The sequence below is a fragment of the Melospiza georgiana genome, chromosome 5 (genome assembly GCF_028018845.1).
Source record: "Melospiza georgiana isolate bMelGeo1 chromosome 5, bMelGeo1.pri, whole genome shotgun sequence".
In the NCBI taxonomy this organism is placed as follows: Eukaryota; Metazoa; Chordata; class Aves; order Passeriformes; family Passerellidae; genus Melospiza; species Melospiza georgiana.
Genome location: NC_080434.1, coordinates 62496995 through 62516616, shown reverse-complemented (window position 1 = coordinate 62516616; position 19622 = coordinate 62496995).

Here is a 19622-nt window from a genome sequence, read left to right as displayed (position 1 = left end):
GAAGATTGGCATTTAGCTTATTGTTTCCTAATATGATGCAAACATATTTTTTCATTCTTACTTTTTTCCCTTGTGTTTTGCTGAAAAATGCCATGGTGCTGTGGTATTTTAAGGACAAGGACTGCAATATGGTTAAAGTCTAATTCTGAGTTTAAGTTACTATCCAGAGTCCATTACTGTAGTATAGGAGTGCCTAAGAGAAACTATTTAGTACATGCAAAAAAAAAAAAAAACAGAAAACCAGTATCATGCTGTTTATTTTAATGCTGTAGGGTAGAATTCTGGGTGTGACACATTTAAAATGACTGATGGATTTTAACTTGCCATTAAGGAGAGAGGATGCAGACCCCTTGGTGGGGTGTGACTTTCTTCCACCAAACAAATCTGTGATCCCCAGAGGGCCTGGTACGTCCTTGAAGAGGGAGGTCATGTTACCTTCAGCTTTTCTTAGAGACTTGATTGGATAAAGAGGCCAGCTTGAGCTTGGGCCATCCATTTCTCAGGATTTTTGCCATAGGATATGGAGCCTGTTCCCTCCTGCAGCAGGCAGTCTTCAAAGGAGACTTTTGAGGTGCTATGAGACTTTTGAGGTGCTCTGGCATATTTCTTTCTTGCTAGATGTCATGAACTTGCACTAAGAGAGGCTCACATAAACAAAGAAGAAACTTCACACCATTTATTCTGTTGCTAAAGTCTATAAGGCAGTAGACCAAGCTAAAAGAGAGTCCTGCTGGACAGGAGCATGCAGCTCATTAATATAACTGGATTAGAATTTGGTCCTTTATGCTTGCTATAGCTGCATTCCAGTCAGCTTTTATTGTTGCTGAAATATTTGCACTGTCATATGAGATGATTAATATATAAACATGAGAGAAACAAAGAGGGATGCTAGGGCATCTCCAGTGGGTTTACTGGAAACTAAGTACAGGAAAATGAGTGCTGGAAAACACACAGAAATAAGAACAGGCTTATTTACAACAGGAAGGAAAAGAGGGAAACCAGTTCCAGCTCTTTTGTTACTTCCCTCTCTAATATAGGTCAGATAAGGAATTTACACCTATGCATCTCCAATTTGGTTTTCAACATGCAGGAGAGAGAAGTGTGCACCCTTTTTGCTGCCACATTATGCAAGATAACAGTATAGGAGGTTACAAGAAGTGTGATATGAGGATCTTTGCTGTATATAAACTCATACAACATCTTTTATTAGAGACGTAGGAGCAGAAGAGTAGCCTGCTGATTGCATTCACAGGTTTTATTAAATTAGGAGAATTAGAATCTCAAGAGGCTAAAGAGTGGCAAAACAAGATTCAACTTGGCAAAAGTCATATGGGATAGGTTTTACAAAAAAAAGAATATCTTTAATTTAAGGTAAAATACATCACAGTTATAAGGAGGTTAGAGGCTTGCAGGTTTTTAAGGTATGACCTTTAAATTTGTGGAACTTTGGACACTTGACATCTATAGGAAACCATTCAACTACAATGGTGATTTTTAAGACTGCAGTCTTCTTTAAAAATTCTTCTATGAAGGCTTAGAGTAGTGTGTAAGAATTTTCTGTTCCAGCCAGCTTCTTTCCCTTTAGTCTCATTTCAAAGTCACATTGATGAGAACAAAGGAAGTTTCTCAAGCAAGAAGTACTGAAAACAAGCTAATGAGAGAGCTTTCTATTAGCTAAATTGGCAGCTTCTTTACAGTGGTGTAGCTGCTTCTGTGAAACAGACTCAATAGTATCCACTGCTAGATATTATTTCTTTAGTAATTGTCATTACACAAGCATAGATACATGAAGTGTAAGAAACATCTAAGGATGTCTAAATATATATCCACAGTTATGGATAAATTTCAAAAGTTTGTGTTGTTTGACTGGAGGAACTGTCAGGAAATACCTAAAATTTACGCACTAATTATTGGCTTTTAATATTTTATCAATCAATGGACATTCCACTTAGAGGCTGATTTAGAGATAGTCTCAGCACCCCATAGCTCCAGTTGAACACACCTGGAGATCTCCACAAATCAGACACCTTCCCCCTCTGATTTGGAAACCGGGGAGTACCAGGTGACTGCTAATGCTGCTGAGCTCAGGCAGAAGAGGATGAATGCATGTGGTGTGTAACCAGCCAGTGGTGGAAACACCACGATGGACATGGCTGAAACAAACACCTTGGGAGGACTGAAAAGGCATTAGGTATCCACATGAACAGGAACAACATTTAGGTTTTGCAGCTTTACTACCAAAGAGTCACAAGGGTAAGGAAGCCTCGTGTTTTAGAGCTGAAGTTGTTGATCTGTGTGTATCAGTATAGATTGTTGTCTCTATTATAATACAGCCAACAATTGAACTAGGCCACAGTGTTTATATGTTAGTATCCTTGTGTTTATATGAAATAGATCCATGCATGAAGCAGTGTTCTCCCCCAGTGTGATCAAGCATGTTTCTGTTCTCTTTCCTGCGTTGCTCTAGGAATATTTTTTACCTAGAAGATGGAGAATAGGATGACCATACACAGAGGATGATTTGTGATGACTATGAATATTTTCCTAATCTGTTTGCTCAGTACTACTCTAAATCAAATTGTTAATAAGTAGTTAAGATTTACATAGCTTAATAAGCATCAAACAATGTATCTCTATATACCTTTCTTTGCAAAATTTTTAAGGATTTACATACCTCCCATGACTGCCCATTGTTTCCATCTTATACCATATTATGGATTGCCCTGCAATCAGCTGCTCCCCAGAGCCATGACTGGCATGCACTGAGAATTTTCTCCTCAACACAGACAGGAACATATGTACTGACTTACTGGCCCATGCACTCAGACTGGATCCACAAGGCCCCTCCTTTCTCAGCTTAACAGCCCAATGCATTTGCCTTTCTGCTGCATTTCAAGGCTCATGCTGAGGTGGCAGGTGGAGGGCAGCAGTTCTCACCAAGCTGAGTGGTTATTCCTTGAGGCATTGAAGGGACCCTCAGGCTTCAGGAGGAGCCCTTCCAGTCTCAATGAAAAGGGGCTTTTATTTCCTTTTTTAGCACTGGGAAAAAAACTAGATGCAGCTCAAGAAATCCACAGTGAAAGGGCCTTAGATGGCTTAGAAAAAACATTGGTCAGGTTCTTTTCAATAATGGTGAAACTCTTCTTGATGGATGCTGCACTTGCTGTCACTTTCTGCTCACGTTAGCCGTGTCCAGGAGCAGCAGCAGGACCACAGGCACAGGGTAGGCTCCCTGTGGTGACGTGGCCATAACACTCAGAAAGATTACATCAGCTATCTTTCTAATAGGCCATTTTTGTTTTATTTATAACCAGTATAACTAATACACCATGTGTTTACCTCTGAACTCTTCGCCTTTCTTCTCAAGCCACTTGTGGGTTTCAGATGGAGCAATGGACAGCTAGGACCAAGATAAAAGCCTGAGAGGTGGAATAATCACTTGAATGGAGGTAGAAGACCCTGCAGATAGGTGAGTGGATCTACAGAACTTTAAAGAAGTAATTTAGAATGAAATTCTCCTTTTGGCTCTGAACCCTTTGGAAAGATATGATACAGTACACCTGTAGTTTTGAGATAGATGCAGGAGAATTAAAAACTTGCTAAGTAAGAGGTTACAGACAGCTTGCAGGAGCAGCAGTAATGGCTAAGAGTCTAGAAAATTGAAGGGAAGAAACTGGACTGGATTTTAGGAAAAAACTCAAGAATTCTAAGGCAATGAAATACGTGTTCTTAAATAAGATTTGAGAAGCTCACTAAAGACTTGTCTTTGATATATGGGCACTGTATCCTAACAATTGTTCCCTTTCATTCCTGATAATTTAAGATTATTTTTTAATGTACCTTTCAGTAGCATGCAAATGATGTAGTATTGAACGCAATTGTGTTATAAAACAAAGCATGGACCATCTGAACTAAAATTAATGCACAGTATTAAATCAGGTACTTAATCACTCATTTTAGTTTGATTTACTGGAGCTATTGTGTTCTTGTTATATATTGCTGAAAAAAATTTAACAATACACAACATGTCTCTGAATACCAGAATATTTAGATGTGCTTTAGGAAGCAATTAGATCATTCTGATTCTTGAAAACCCAATAGAACTATTACACTTGCATATTAAAAACACCCCCTTCTCCTCTCAAACTTAAATACACTCAGACTCTGCCCTATCAAGTAGCAAGTTGTGCATTAGTTTCCCATGTAAAAGGCTTTTAAAAGTACAAGTGAAATTAGTTTCAGCTGGATGCAACTGTTTTTTAAAAAATGCTAAAAACTTTTTACTGGGACACTTTAAAAAATATGTCTGCGAAGGGGGTTGATATATTTTATATTTGCTACTGCTCTATCTTCATTTGGAGGTAAATTATCATATTATTCTCTTTGCTCTCCCACTTGCAAATTAAGTTGTCATTCAACAACTCATAAAGAGCCAAGTTGCACAATCGATAAGAACAAATAAAGCAGCTATTGTTTTTTTTTTTTTTTTAATGCTGTCTTTTATGTGTATGGTTTTGTGATTTTTTTTCCCTTTAGTCTTTGTATCTGACTTCATATTGGAAAAATGCTTCTAATTTTTTTTCCTAATAGCTGGACACCATTTAAATGCTATTGGTAGTAAATACATTTTTTCAGAAAAAATACAAAACATTTTCTAAGAGCATACTTAAAAAAACCCACATTTTTTTGGCAAGAAAATTTTGACTTCTACTGGTTTTCTCAGAAGGATGTGAGTTACAGAAGAAAAAAGAAATATGAAAATTACTTTTCCAAATTAGTATACAAAGAGAGTATCCAAAGCTCTTTGATGTGTTTTGTTTTTACGTCACTCAACTGTGATATTTCAAGTCCAAATAAAATGAATATTTTAAAAATAATGATACTATACAATGTGCAAAATTATTTTTAGTGATTTTTTTTCCTATAAAACATGGAGCTGGGAATTTGCATGAAAACTCAGTAGCAGTCTCTAAGAAACTGTTCTGGATATTTCTGCATTAACAAGTCACATTTGGCAGTAACCTCTTGAATTCTATGAATTAAATTTTTTTCTATGTAAGAAGTTCTTAGAAGCATTCACATTTTCAGTGGAATTTATATTTCATCAAGTAGAGCTGAAGAAAGGTTTAACTCAAAGTACTGGGAAAGATCTTCTTTCTCCAAAGCTTCTGCTCTCTGCTCAAGCTAGATTTCACAAGACCAATTTGCTGGAAATCAGTGAATGCAAGTAGAGCAGTGTTACAGTTCTGCATTTCACCTGAGTTAAACAAGGCTTGGAAACCAAGGTAGGTATAAAGGAGTACATCTCACTTAGGTTGTTGGTGCTAGATTGAGGCTGTGGTCTTGCTTCCTCACTGCTCTATGAGTACAGGGTCTGGGAGGCTTGCAGTGCTAACTTTGCTTGAGATGAGAGCAGAACATAGGCAAAAGTGACACAGGGTTTCTATTCTCAGCAAGTGAATGTATTTTAGAAGCAGGTTAAACCATTTTAATTTCATTGAGTGTGAATGGTAGTATCTCAAAATTTTGTCTAGATCACTTACAATCTTACATCTGCAGTGACAGGGAGAAAAGCACCTGGGACTTTGGTAGCCTGCCACTGTGCTGCCCATCAGCAAGGAGAGCTGGGCTGCCTTCCTTAGCTCAGCAAATAGAGTCAAACGTGCCTGATCAAATGTTTCTGGAAAAGGTGCTGTTTTCTTCCATGGAGACTCTAGACGGGACCTGAATTTTGACTTTCTGATTAACGTTCTATTTTTGTGCCTGCTGTTCTGGCTTTCCTACAGCCTTCTGATCTGCCATAGTGCCCATCTCTTAAGCACACACCTCTTCCTTCTCCCTTCAGTAGTGTTTTTCACAGTCAAGGAATTGTGTGGATGCTTTCCTAGTTTGGTCTGGCCCCAAATGCCTGATGCTAGAAATGCTGACTTTAGCAAAATTGTGCTTAAAAAAAAATCAGTTGGAAGAAAGACAGCAACCTGTAATCAGCTATAATCAGTGAACAGATCCTGGTATCTAGGAACAGCAGATGCTGAATAGAGGAACACATTTTAGAGACCTAGGCTTACTTTTAAAGACTATTTAGATTTGTATTATTGAAAAGGTACTCTATGTGGGTATTCTACACATCAAGACAAATATCCTCGTGCCATCAGGTAAATGGAACTTTTGCAGGGTGAAGTCTGACCATAATATTTCTGGGCAAAGTAGCCTGACTACCTATAGACCTCAGTGTCTTCATACAACTGATCAGGAACTTCAACCATGTCTAACAGATTGGAAAACTGGGAGGAGGGGAAGCAGGATATCTGTAATAGAGCTGATAAAGAACTGACACCTCAGGCACCCATTTGAGCATCACATTCGCCATTTGTGTTCTCTGACTCCTAAGGAGGACTGTAACTAAATTCTCTGTCTGACTTAAAGAAAAAAAATCAGTCTAGAGTACTATTCATAAGATGAATCAAGTTATGTAGCATTTTCTCCTCTGAAAAACCAGCAGCGGTGCCTTTATTATTTATTTTACTATGCAAAAATAAACTGACAGAGAGTGTCTGCTAGTGGACTACTGTGCAACAGCACTAAGTGCTACAACATACAAGTTTGCAGTGTAATAAAATAAGGAATTTTTTGGAAGGTCTTGACTCTGACCTTATGTTTACTTGTATCAAAATTGTTCCAAATAAGAGGTGGAGGAAACCAACCCAGTCCCCTCTAAAATTATCAATGGCACCAGAACCACTGAGTGTAGATCCTAGTAAACTTCTATAAATAGAGCTTGGAGGAGTTGTGGGAGATTTGCAGGTCCTGTAATTTTCCAGCTGCAGCTGATGACTGGCAGCTGACTCTGGTGGCTGCAGAGCCAGTGGGATGACTCCCAGCTGTCCAAGGGAGATCTACAAGCAACTTGCAAGGTACTTCAGTGCTTGGAAATTGCCTATCTTTCAAAAGCTTTTTGTTGTATCAAAATAAATGTCAGGGAATACATGCCTGGCAACATTCTCCTGTTTATCAAGTGAAACCTCTAAAGAATCTCTTGAGCCTCTGTTTGCCAAGTGCACAAATCATCAGCCTGTTCTTGGACATGCTTACCAGCATTAGTGGATATTACTTGTACTAGAAAGTATCTGAAGGATCAGGACCTGTGAATTATTGTTTTTACTGCAACCCCTAAGGGCACTACATGGGAATTAGAATACAAGGCACTTAAACACGTAGCAAACAAGTTATGAAAATCTGCAGTTTGAAGTAGACAGCAGTAAGTGTGTACCAAGGAAAATAGAGAGAAGAGGCATTAAAGGAGTGTAAATGTGGTCAGAGGTTTAATACCATCAATATTTCATAAAAAAGTACTTATTAAAAACAATGTCATAGGGATGATATGCATATTGGTTGAAAGCTTATGTGCAATTATATGTGATCATTTCTCTGTGGTTTAGGTGTGGAGGTTGGGTTTCCATGTGCTGGGATATCACAGATGCCTACAAATTGTGTCTTACATCTAAGTTGTTTATAATATGATTGCAAACAGCGAATGTATTGTTTCAGCATGTTTATGAGCTGCATTTCAGTTTATAGGTACACACAGATTGCCTGGAAAAGTACCAGGCCATTCCATTTTTAAGCAGTGATGAAGAAAGATGGAAGTTTACATACTCCCTTACAGTGTAAAATCACACAGGGGAACAAAGTAAGTCCAAGGAGGCTACAGTTGTTTGGGTCTTAAGTTTCTATGAATTACCTCATACCCTTCTGCTGTCTGTGAGGTTATCTGAGATTCCAAAGAGGGTAATTTCCAACCAAGAAAGGAGAAAATAAAGGCTAGGAATCCATGAGAAATCAAGACTGTGATGCTATAGATTCTCAGCATAGACTTGCAAAAAAACTTTATCAAAAGCTTTCCTTTGGCTACCACCAGAACCTTTAACAAAGTCCAGCTGGTTTCTGTACTGCTTTTGGCTCCATGACCCATGTGTGCACTCTGGGGAGAGGGGGTCATGCAGGGTAAATGGATTTAATGCTGCTTCAAGCCACATTAACTGTACTCAACATTTACAGCATATGGTTCCCAGGTTTCCCAGAGGAAAATATCATTCAGACCTGCTGCTTGTTAGTTCTTTGTACACCTTCTACTATGCTTCCTCTTTCACTATGACCTACAAACCATCTGAAAGTTTTGGAGGAGAGGGTTGTGCAAAGGGGAGAGGTAACATTAAATATTGCTTTCTTGGGCTTAATTTTCCCCCACTTCATTAGAAAATATGTAAACTAAAAAAAAAAAATGGACACACGAATTGTAAAAATATCAAACAATAAATACTCTTTGTGGTTTACAGTAGAGAATAGGAAAGAGTACTATTAAACTTATTTATAGGCAAAGTGATTTTAAAAAAATATTTTTACTTGCAGTTTTCCTTCTATCTCTGCAAACTTCATTGCAAGAAATTATTTACATAAATACTCAGGTGAGCAGCAGTGCATCAGTAGAACAGTTTACTAGAGTTATGTGTTTATAGAAGAGGAGAGTCACTGAATGGACCTTCTTTCACTTAAGCCTCCAGATCCCCTGAGGTTGCCCAGCAGTGGGATGTGTGGTTGGGTACTCTGTGCCTAACTGTGCCTGAACAGTGAGAGCTGCAGTTCTTTAGCTGCCAACCAGGGTATAGTTTTTTTATAGGTTTTTACCTGCTCAGCTGTAGGAGTTAAGAGCTTGGCTTGCTAGGGATGGCGCAGAAAGGAGGTGTGTTGGGAAAAGAGCAGGACATCCCTATTAAAAGCTGTGTATCTAATTTCTCATGCAGGGTTGTTTTCACTCATTTTCCTGTTCTTCAGCACTTAATGATTTTTCTGTCATCAATGGAGTTTTAATTGAGGGGGATTAGGGGTGGATTAAAGGATCTCATCAGAGCTCAAACTGCTGCATCCACTTCCTGTTGAGTCCTCTCAACAGAAGAGCTATTGACATTAGGAAAGTGAAAGATACTTAAGTCAGTGACACAGTGAGGCAGAACTCAATTGAACTATAACCAAGGAGGTACAAGTGAAAAGGCAAGCATGCAATAAAATCTTGGAGATCAGAGGAGGACATGGTTTACGTCATTTTGCCCACTTCTGGATTTCACCTGGCTATATAAAAGAGGGGCTTAAACTTTAGCAGACACAAAGACATCACCTCAACTCCTTCCTCAAATGCTTATGGATTTTTTAATGAAAGACACTTTCCAGCATATAGTTGAATCAATATTAAAAATGTTGTAAAATTCACCACACAAAACCCCAGTGGATTTACATTTCATTCTATATTTACATTGGTTTTATAATAAAACTACATTAGGAACATAAACCCTCTTTTTCTCCTTTTATACCAGGGAGAAGTAGGATATCGAGGTTATGCATTTATTTGGGTTAGTTCTCTTTTTACTTTTTTCTTGAAAATACTTTATCTTATCTAACCAGGAGAAAAGGGAGAGGGAATAGAGTCTCTGAAAATGAATCTATTGAGCACTTAGCCAGACATGGCAGAAAATCCTGACCCAGCAAAGAGAAGAAAATACTCCTAGTGATTTCAGTGGGCAGAGTTTCATCTTTTGCTTCCCAAAGAGCAAAAGCTTAGTTCTGCTCTTCATGTTTCGCTTTAATCACCAGGAGTTACACATGCAAATCCACAGCAAGACTGTAACTAGAACATTTAAGCTTAATTATACAGCTCTGGGAACAATGACCAAATCTCATCACAATTTTTTATCTTTTAGACACTAAGAAATCTTTTCATTTACAAAAATTCCCTCCCAGATAGGCACAGCAGGTCTCAGCTGTGATATGCTACTGACATCAATGGGATGTATGTATACAGTACTTAGATACACATATGCAAGTCAAAATTTACCATGAGGATAATACTAGTGATGTTTTCCATATCTGTACTTGAAAGAAGCAGTGACATTTTAGTCTCTTGGAGTATGTTTTAGATACAATTCTAGTTTATGACTCAGTTAAGACCTTCAAAGTTGCACTCCAAAGGGGTCCAGAAGGCTCTAAGCAAAAAATATTTTTAGAATGGAAGTTCTTGTAAAATGTGCTACCTGTAAATCTTATGCAAAGCAGTCCTTGGTGGGGTCATCTCCACTCCTCTGGGCTGTCCCTGCTCCCAGTAGCTTGCCTAAATAAAGTTAATTGAATGTATCAATATTTTGGTGAGGCTTTTTTGGGTGTGTTTTGGGTTATAATTTATTTATTATTTATTTAAACAGATGAAAACCTATCTGAGGAGTTCCTGTTTGCTTTCATAGAATATTTTTTATCCATTATGCTATCACACCATTGTGAGTTTGTTCGCTGCTGAACATATGTAGCAGCCTGAGCCTGGCTGTTGAATGCCTGTAACTCCAGACACAATCTGCAGTGAATGTCTGAGGTTTGCTGACACCTTCTAGCCTGGCTAGCTCCATACACATAACAGCTCTCAGCCCTATAGGGTTACCAGGGGTCTGCAAATTTCACAGAGGTTTCTGAGAGACTCAATGTATTTTTCACTGCACAGCTGGTTTATGCATATGCAACAAAAGAAATACAACCAGTCCCCAAATGGTCAAGGTTATCTTATAGTGACATCTGATTAACTTCACCACACATGAAGGTTCTTCTCTGCAGTAAATCCCAGACAAAAATTGGAAGACTTGTACTTCAAAGACAAAGTTTCAGACAGACACTTAGGGTCTGCAAAATAATCCAGCAATTCAAACTCACTGCTGCTAGTTCTCATGAAAGAACTTGTCAGAACAAACTCAGGGTTCCAGGTCCCCACCTGTTTGCAGTTGGAATGTTGAGGAGCTCAGCTGCAGGGAGACTGGAAATTGTTGTTGAAGGACAGGACCCAATATAAATGAGATGAAACACAGGTAGAAATTGGGTTAAAATACAGCGAGGAAAGGAAAACTCAAATTTACAGCAGCTTTTTTGAATTTCCACAACCATAAAGAGTGCAAGTTCACTCTGGATGGTTGTTCTCAGCATTCAGAAAAAAATATTAATGGAGAATACAGCTGCTAAAAATATAATCTCACATGCTTCTCTATATTTGCTAAACATAGCATATCACATGTACTTGACTATAATGCCTTTCTTTGTAATTTATATTTGGTTTAGTTTTGAAAATACCTGATTTTAAACATGGGACTTTGAGTCCAGGATGTTTAAAACCAAATAGCATTGTGTAAATTATGTTAAATTGGGAAAATGATGATTAGAATAATTCAAGAGTCAAATTCAGACACCTATTACATGCTGCTGAACTTCAAGTATAATTGTGTCTGTCTCACATTGATACTAAAAATAGGAATATTGTAAATGAAGTGGAATAAAAATTATGGCACAGAATCCCATGAGTTATAGACTTCAGAGCATTAGTCTAGTGGTCAGACATAACCTAACATGGACAATAGATTCTCCTGAAGTGCTCCTTGCCATTACATGGCAATTGCTGAAAACAAGCAGAAGAGAGAAGAGATTCTTTCAGCATTGTCATTGTTAAATCCCAGCCAGCAGCCAAGTCCCAGACTTGCTCTCTCAGTCCCCCTATGATGGGATGAGGGAAAGAACTGGAAGAGCAAAAGTTGCAAAACAAGGTAGTCATTCACCCCTTCCCATGGGCAGGCAGGGCTGAAGCTGTCTCCAGGAGAACAGGGCCCTGTCACATGTAACAGGGCTTTGGGAAGAGAAATGTCACCACTTGAAACATTTCCCCTTTCTTCCATCTTCCTCCAGCTGTGTGTGCTGAGCATGGTGCAGCAGGACACGGAATATCCCCTGGGTCAGTTGGGGTCAGCTGTCCATGCTGTGTCCCCTCCCAAACTCCTGTGCACCCCCGGCTTCCTCGCTGGTGGTGGTGATGGGGAGGGTCAGAAAAGGCCTTAACTCTGTGTCAGCACTGCTGAGCAGTAACAAAGACACCTCTACACTATCAACACTTTTCAACCCAAATCCAAAACACAGCCTCACACCAGCTACTATGAAAAAAAAAATACCTATCCCAGTCAAAAACCAGCACAAGCACCTTCCACAAAAGAAGACAAATTATAAAACTAAAACTCATTCGAGGCTTTGAAGTTCTTTAAAACCAAGGTGATCAACTCCAAGAGTGATTGAAAATGGTTAGTGTCTGTGCTACCAGTCTTTTCCTTTGAAAAACTGAGCTGTAAAGCTGACCAGTTCTTTAAGATGCCGGCAAGCAGTAGTTACATGGTTCAACAAGCAACTGCTAGTGGGAAATAAGACAAAGAGAAATATGCTTACACAGATCTCATCTTCTCCTTCATAAGGTTTTTCCTTTAACATTTTCAATTTGCTAGTTGTATTGAAGTTTCATAGTTACAAACTCAGTCTTGTGCTTTTCATTTATATGGCTGACATATACTAAATTTACATTTATGTCTCAGGCAGTAAGAAGATATCCCAGAAAAGAACTTCTTGATTAATTTCATCTGCTTTTGGTTACATTTATTTTCTTATTTGTGACCATTGTTCATACTTTCTGGAAACTGATTTTCTCAAATTAGCAATACAATTGATTCCTACTGTGGGCTAGCTATTTCAAAAATCCTGGGAATTTTCAGTTTGTCTTTTTACTAGCTCAGTTAAAATGCCTTTAGTTCATTGTCAGTAAGAGTCCAAGCTAAGCCTGTAAAGCTACCACTGTGAGCAGAAGGAAATTGCGTCCATGTATTTCCCTAAGAGATATAGAACGGCATGATTTAAAAGTGTGATAGAACATTTATAGGTGAATCTGACCACTTCAAGGGTAGAATAACAAGTCAGATGAAGCAGCAGAGCAGTTTTCATATCCTCAGGTAAATGCCATATTTTCATAAAATGTCATCGTTTCCAAAACTTGTTGAAATCCTGCAAGAGACTGAAAACCACAGTCAGACCTTTGAATAAACTAGATGATATGATTTAGATGTGCTTCAAAAAACCACCAGAATCTGTATATAAAGAGGCTTTGCGAATCAAGGCTTTGAAATAAGCTGGATTTGTAATAACAGGGTTTTATAAAGAATACAGTCTAGAGGAATGTACAGGTAAAATATCTCAAGGCTGAAGTTTTCCATAACAGAGGAAAGAAACATTTCCTCATTTGAATAATATTTAATTCTGTGTCCAAAGATATCAGATTGACCAAAACTCTCCAGAGATACCAGGAATTTGACACGATGATGTAAGTCTCAGACTTCTGATAAAGCTCACTTTTCTTGGAGGATCTACAGGACATATGCCACCATGGTAGGCACATTATTGAATTTTTGGCACAGAGATGGAGACCATGCTGTTTGTGCTTTCCGTGGATAAAAAGATCTCTGTATTCAGATCCAGTGAGACAACCAGATCTTGTTGTTCCCTCATAAAGAGGAATACCAGAAAATCAGGTCAGCCTCCTTAGTCTAGTATCACCTTTTGTTTGGGTAACTTCAGCTGGGGAAATACAATAGGGAAGGTGCAATGTATGAGACAAAGTCATGGCCTGAATGCACATTTTTACTAACTTTGAAAAGCTCCCGGGGAATTCATTGGAATCTATGTTAATCTAAAGTAGAAAGAGTTACTATAGTTACTAATACAATTGTTACTAAATATAATTCTCACTATATAAAGTGCACATTCTGGGATCATATAAGTTGAGAAGATAAAAGATCTTTAATTATGTTTGCCAAGGTAATAAATGATTGGCTCCCTTTTATATTGTTCCACTGTAGACAGAAAATGTGCATAACACTTTAAATGTTTTCAACAATTCAGCATCAGCCAGGAGTATTAGAGTGCTTGTTCCTTCTTCTTTTATTTAAAGGTTGGCAGTAATTTTTCATGTCAAGGTTGTGATTGATGTGGGTTAACTTTCACTAAAAGTCTTTTGGAACATTTTGAGTAATGTTAAAAATTATGGCATGCAATACATCAAAATATTTTTCTAGACTTCCTGCATAAGTAAACAAACACAAGGGAAATGTGGAAGGCATTTATGGTATTTTGTAAGCAAGTTTCAAACTGCATGTTGCAGATTTATTTGCTTCATAGCTTATGCTGTTATGCACGTTGCATTTTATTAAAATACACTATGGGTGGGGAATAGATGGTGATGTACTACATTTGTGTCTTTGCCCATGTCAATTTGAAATGGAGATCAATTCACTAAGAAATGTATCCAAGCATGGATTATGTAACCTGTCCATCAAGTGTCAGTTTCCTGGGGAAACACTAATAGCAAGTCCTCAATCTCAGGCCAAATGTCAAGGCTGTAACGTCCAGCACTCCCGAGTATGGAACATGAGATTACAAAGACTGCCATTGACAGGCAAATGTTAAAGCTGCTGATCTTCAGCAGCCAAGAACTCAATAGCACAGAAAATCCCTCCAAGGCATAACTCCCAAAGATAAGTAAAGTAAGACAAGATGAGGAATGGGTGAAGCAGCAATGTATTTTCCTAAAAGAAAAAGAAAGAGGGATGTCTACTGTCGCTCCATAACATAGGTTAAAAAAGAGAGAAAGGTCACTGACAGGTGTACATTTTGGAGCTCTCCTTTTTTGGCAGTGCCTTCTCCTTCACTCTCAATAGCAGACCTTTATAAGAACCTGGGCAATGGAAGACACCAGCCTTTTATCATCATGTTAGGTGTCTCAGTGAGGTACTCATGAGGGATGTCTAGAACGCCTGCAGTCAGTCCATCCAGAGGTGTCTGTCTTTCTGTTTTGGACATACCAAGTACCTAAGCAAAATTCTGAGTTTAGAGACTTGTGAAGGCAGCCTATGCTGCATTCACAAAGAAAACAGGGTCTTGCTTTGAGCGAAGTAAGATTCTGAGAAGCCTATAAACTGCTGAGGAAAAGGTTCAGAGATGCTGTAAAACTATCAGTGTCAGGAAGTGCTGGAACTTTACACTAACACCATCTTTATTCCTTCATGTTTTTCTTTCCACTTCAAAGCTATGTTAGATACTCTAAGCATGAGGAATAAACTGTTCTCTGACAGATGGAAGATGACGATTTTCTAAGACGTTTGCATTAGACAACTAGTCTAAAAATCATATGTTTTCATACTATTAAACTTTGGTGAGATGAGTCCTACATCTAATGCATATAGATAAACACTGGTAGCTAAAAAATACTGAAAGATTTTTTCTGGTTCCAGGTAGGAGGTAGCCATCTTGGGAGGATATGCTTCAGTACTTCTACATGTTCAAAACTACCTAAGTGACCTATGTCTTGGAAAACTGAATACCATTGGGAAGGTGACACAAAATGACTGATAGTGCTTGAAACGCTATATTCAATATTATATGTATCATACTCTGCTGAGGTGCTCAGTAAAAGAGCTGTGACAACTGGCTGCTCAAGAGAATATTTGAGCAAGTATTCCCTGCTTTGCAAAAATTGTACGATAGCGCCTACCATAACTGCTGAAGTTCAGACTCTGTTATTTCAGTATAATTTTGACTTTTCCAAATATTCCTAATGTCATTGGTAATTCCATTGCTGTCTTGAAATTAATCAAACAGACAATCCCTAATAAATCATTAAGACACTTAACTATATAGTATCCAAAAATGAGCAGAATCTTTTCTGTATTTCCATGTCTTAAAACACCAGTGGCCACAGAAAAAGATATAACCTTTCAACAAAGATTTTAATTGTTTCTAAACTGAAAGAAGACTAATACAGTGCTGGCAATTTATGAACCTTTTGTTCTACCAAGATATAGCTATGCATAAATCTTGGGAAACTGTATTATTTAGCTTGTTGTAGCTCTGTAAAAAAGTATGAATAATAAAATATGCACTTCTGCTGTGTTCCAGCAATCACATTGTTTTCTCTATTCCTACTTTTCTTAGCAATAAAAGAAGGTTTCAAGAGTTTTGTTCTAAGAAGCCAAGCTAGAAATTATTTTTATGATCTGCTCCATTTGCATGCTGTCTCACATCTGACAGTCCACTATGAACAATTGAGAGACTTCTTCTGCATAAATTGCAGTAAGCCTTATGGCAATTATTGCTATCTTTACTGATCCATGCAAAACCATTTCTTCTCTCATTCCAGAAAGTGCAAAGCCTCTTCTTTTTAGGGAGTTGTTGACCATATTACAGTTTTCAGCAATATAGCTGTGCAAGTAGAAGTTAACCAGGCCCCTGAGAGGCCTGGTTAATTAGAACTTTTGCTGCATGGCAGAAGTGAATGAATTGTGGGCAAGATTGTACATGCAGATTTTTACCCAGAAAGGGCAATTTTGCTTTCTATTATAACACTATGAAAATAAGGTAATCTGTTATATGTGTTTAGACACTGCAAGGTCAGGCTATTAAAATAATGAACCATTTTAACAACACTAATACAAAAGCGAAGTAAATAAATAAGATGAGATACAAATGGTAAGTATGATTCAGTTAAAAATAAAGATATGATTTGAATGAAGTATAAAGGCATATATATTTAAAAGACAGTCTTTGTGCTCTGTTTTCTCAAGACGGCATCTTTGGCTCCTGTTATTTATCTTGTCCTGCCATGTTGAACGTTTTGTGATGCCAGCCTGTAAGAGATTCTGCTGCTTTCTGTGTTTCAGTTGGTTTAGAAATGGAAAGTTAGCCTAGGTCTTGTTTGACTTCTGCTGTGCACATCTACAAAAAGGGAGGAATAATGTTTTTCTAATAATATCTTCAGAGGCATGAAATAATAAAGGATCAGGTAGCCCTATCTTTATGAGACAGCCAGCACGTTGTATCTTGATTTGTTGAAGGAATGTTCACTGTCATGGCTGAAAGCCATGTACAGAGCTATAATTCAGTCAATTAAAACCACGTAAATAATGTTTAAATGCTGCTTAAGAACATGCTCACTGACTGCTCTGCATGTATATGGTACATATATATTTATATTAGCTGTTTATAAGCCAGTATTCAGCCTATGATAAATCCATGGGACAAAATAATCTCTAGATAATGAATAGTTTAATGTGCCAGATGCTAGATGTAGTTCTGGAAATGTGTCTCAAAACTGTCTTCTTCCACTCCTATAGCAGCTGATAGCATATCTATACGGCTTCTGCAAACATGTATTTTAGTGTCTTCTGATTTTAAACGTATGGTATAACTGCTGCGACATGAACTCATTTGTAAAGCCCTGCCTCTCTCACAAATGCCTTAGTTTCTCAGAACAGATCACTGTCACACTGTAGCTAAGGCTCTTCAAGGATGGTCCATGGTCCAAAACCATGAGACATATAAGCCCGTGACCTAATGGATGAACAGGCAGGAGGTGACCGTGACTTTCTAGCCTGCTCCCCTGCAAACAGACCTCTGCTTAAACGGGGAAGCAACTGCAGGAATTGTGAGCTCAGGACAAGACTTTGTATTTTGCTTAATTCTTTTTGTTTAATTCTTCAGGACAGCTAGGAAAGGGAATTGTCATTTTAGGTTTTTGATTTATATTGTCAAAAATCCATAGCTTGTTTGAGAATGAATTATTGTGGTGAAAGTAAGCAACATCTGCAAAATTTAATTAATTAAGCAGCATTTCTTAAAATACGTAAAATAATAACCACAGGACATCAATTACGATGGTGAGGAATGCTTGCTCAAAGTAAGAGATGGATCACCCTAATTTCTCTTGTTTGTCAGCCAGAAGTGATGAGAATTTATGCTTGTCATTCACCAAGGATTAATGTAGTTAGCCTTGAAACCTTGACCACTTTGTTCTCAATGCTTGCTTTGAGTTCTGCCTCACTTAAATTATGAATGAAAAAACCATTTGTAATGAGTTTTCTGGCCATTGTTCTTGATCCCTTTCAATTCCTCTCTAAAACTAGAAATGAAGGGACACTCGCATTTCTGTGAACAAACAATGTTATAAGTTTATTCATGTGGCAAAAATGAGTGAATTGGTATAGTAAGTACCCAGTGAATATTCCTATACAGGCAGGAATTGGTTGATTCACCATTTCTGGTGGTATTTAAAAGGCATGTAAATGTGGCACTTATGGACATGGTTTAGTCATGGGCTAGGCAGTGCTGGGTTAGTGGCTGGACTCCATGATCTTAGAGGTCTTTTCCAAACCAATCAATCTGTGGCTCTAATGTACTTTTACTTTATAAATGTGTTTACGTGTTTGTTGGCACAATGGGTTATGAACACTTTTTTACATGTAAGCATGTACCTGCTTGATTTTAAATCTGGAAGTGTAAGAGAAGAATGCAGCCCAGCTGTATATTTCTTTTCCTTGACCTGCATTTTTGAGATCCTGCTTGAAAATAATGTGGCTTGATTTTCAAGGATTTTCAAACTGAGCAAATTCAAGTCAGAATAGTACTTTATAGTCCTAAGGGATGCTTTATTTTCCAGCTTTACCAGTGGGGCCTTACACACCTTTGCCAGTGAGGCACAGAAGGAATTGATTGTATAATATCTATCATAAACTCTGGGATACAAAGATAAAAGCAACTTCATAAGAATAATGACTTTTTATTGATGACTGCTCTGAGCTGAAATTAATGCATCTTCTGTCTGCAAAAAATGGAGCAATATGAAAAGGAGAATAGAACATATTTGGTGAGTAGCAGATCTGTGTAATACAGAAAATTTTATGAAAACACATGGCTAAGAGATGTGAAAGATGACTTCTTGAGACCCATCTGTTTCATTTAAAATATGTTTAAACTATTCTGAAAATAGATTTCTAAGTGATTTTTAGAAATATTTATATAGGGCAGAAAATTTTGTTTAGAAAAATGTAGGAAGATACAACTAAGTGTAACTGAGTGAAAACATAATCTAGACAAGCACAACAAGCTTGTTACTGATAAAATACACAAAATTGTTATAAATTTTCCCAAGGAACATAATAAAAGCTCCAGTATTGACTGTGCAGAAGAAGACTCTGGAAGTAATGTGTCTCTGGCAAAGTCTAATTTAGCTGATAAAATGCTTTTTAAATCCCATTTTGAATTTTTTTGAATGAAGAAAATATTAGTGAAACCTCTGATTTGTCTGAGTTATCTCTGCACAAGAATGAAGAGAATGTTAAATGAACAAGCACTGCATCCATTTTTTGGAAATTAATCTGTACTGTTCAGTTTGGAGGACTATATCTAGGTAAAGAAATATTTACAGCAATTCAGATCTTCCAGTGCATTGCTCCAGCAAATTGATGTGATTTGGCTTCTAACAAGTCAAAGCCATTGGATCACAGTGAAGGGTTAGGTCTAACACAGGTCTTAAAATATCTGCATTAATGAGGAATGTACGAATTATTTCATCAGTAAATAACTGGAAAGATAGAGAAATAAGATAAAAAACTAAAAAGTAGTTAACAGTCTGATATGTGGGCAATCTTCTGATCCTCTTGGAATCGGACAGCTTTGGGAATCAAAGATCAGGACTAAACTAGGGCATATTTCTATGCAAAGCACTGAATATTCTTCAAACCACACTTATTTTGTTTTATGTGTTTTCTTTGCTGGGGAATGTAGCCAAGGCCTTCAACCTCTCTGGCACCAATTAAAAGTGTTAAATAAAGAATTGACAACTTAGTCTGCGCACACTAAACAAGATTCTACCTCTGCCTCCAAGAGTACAATGAGCATGG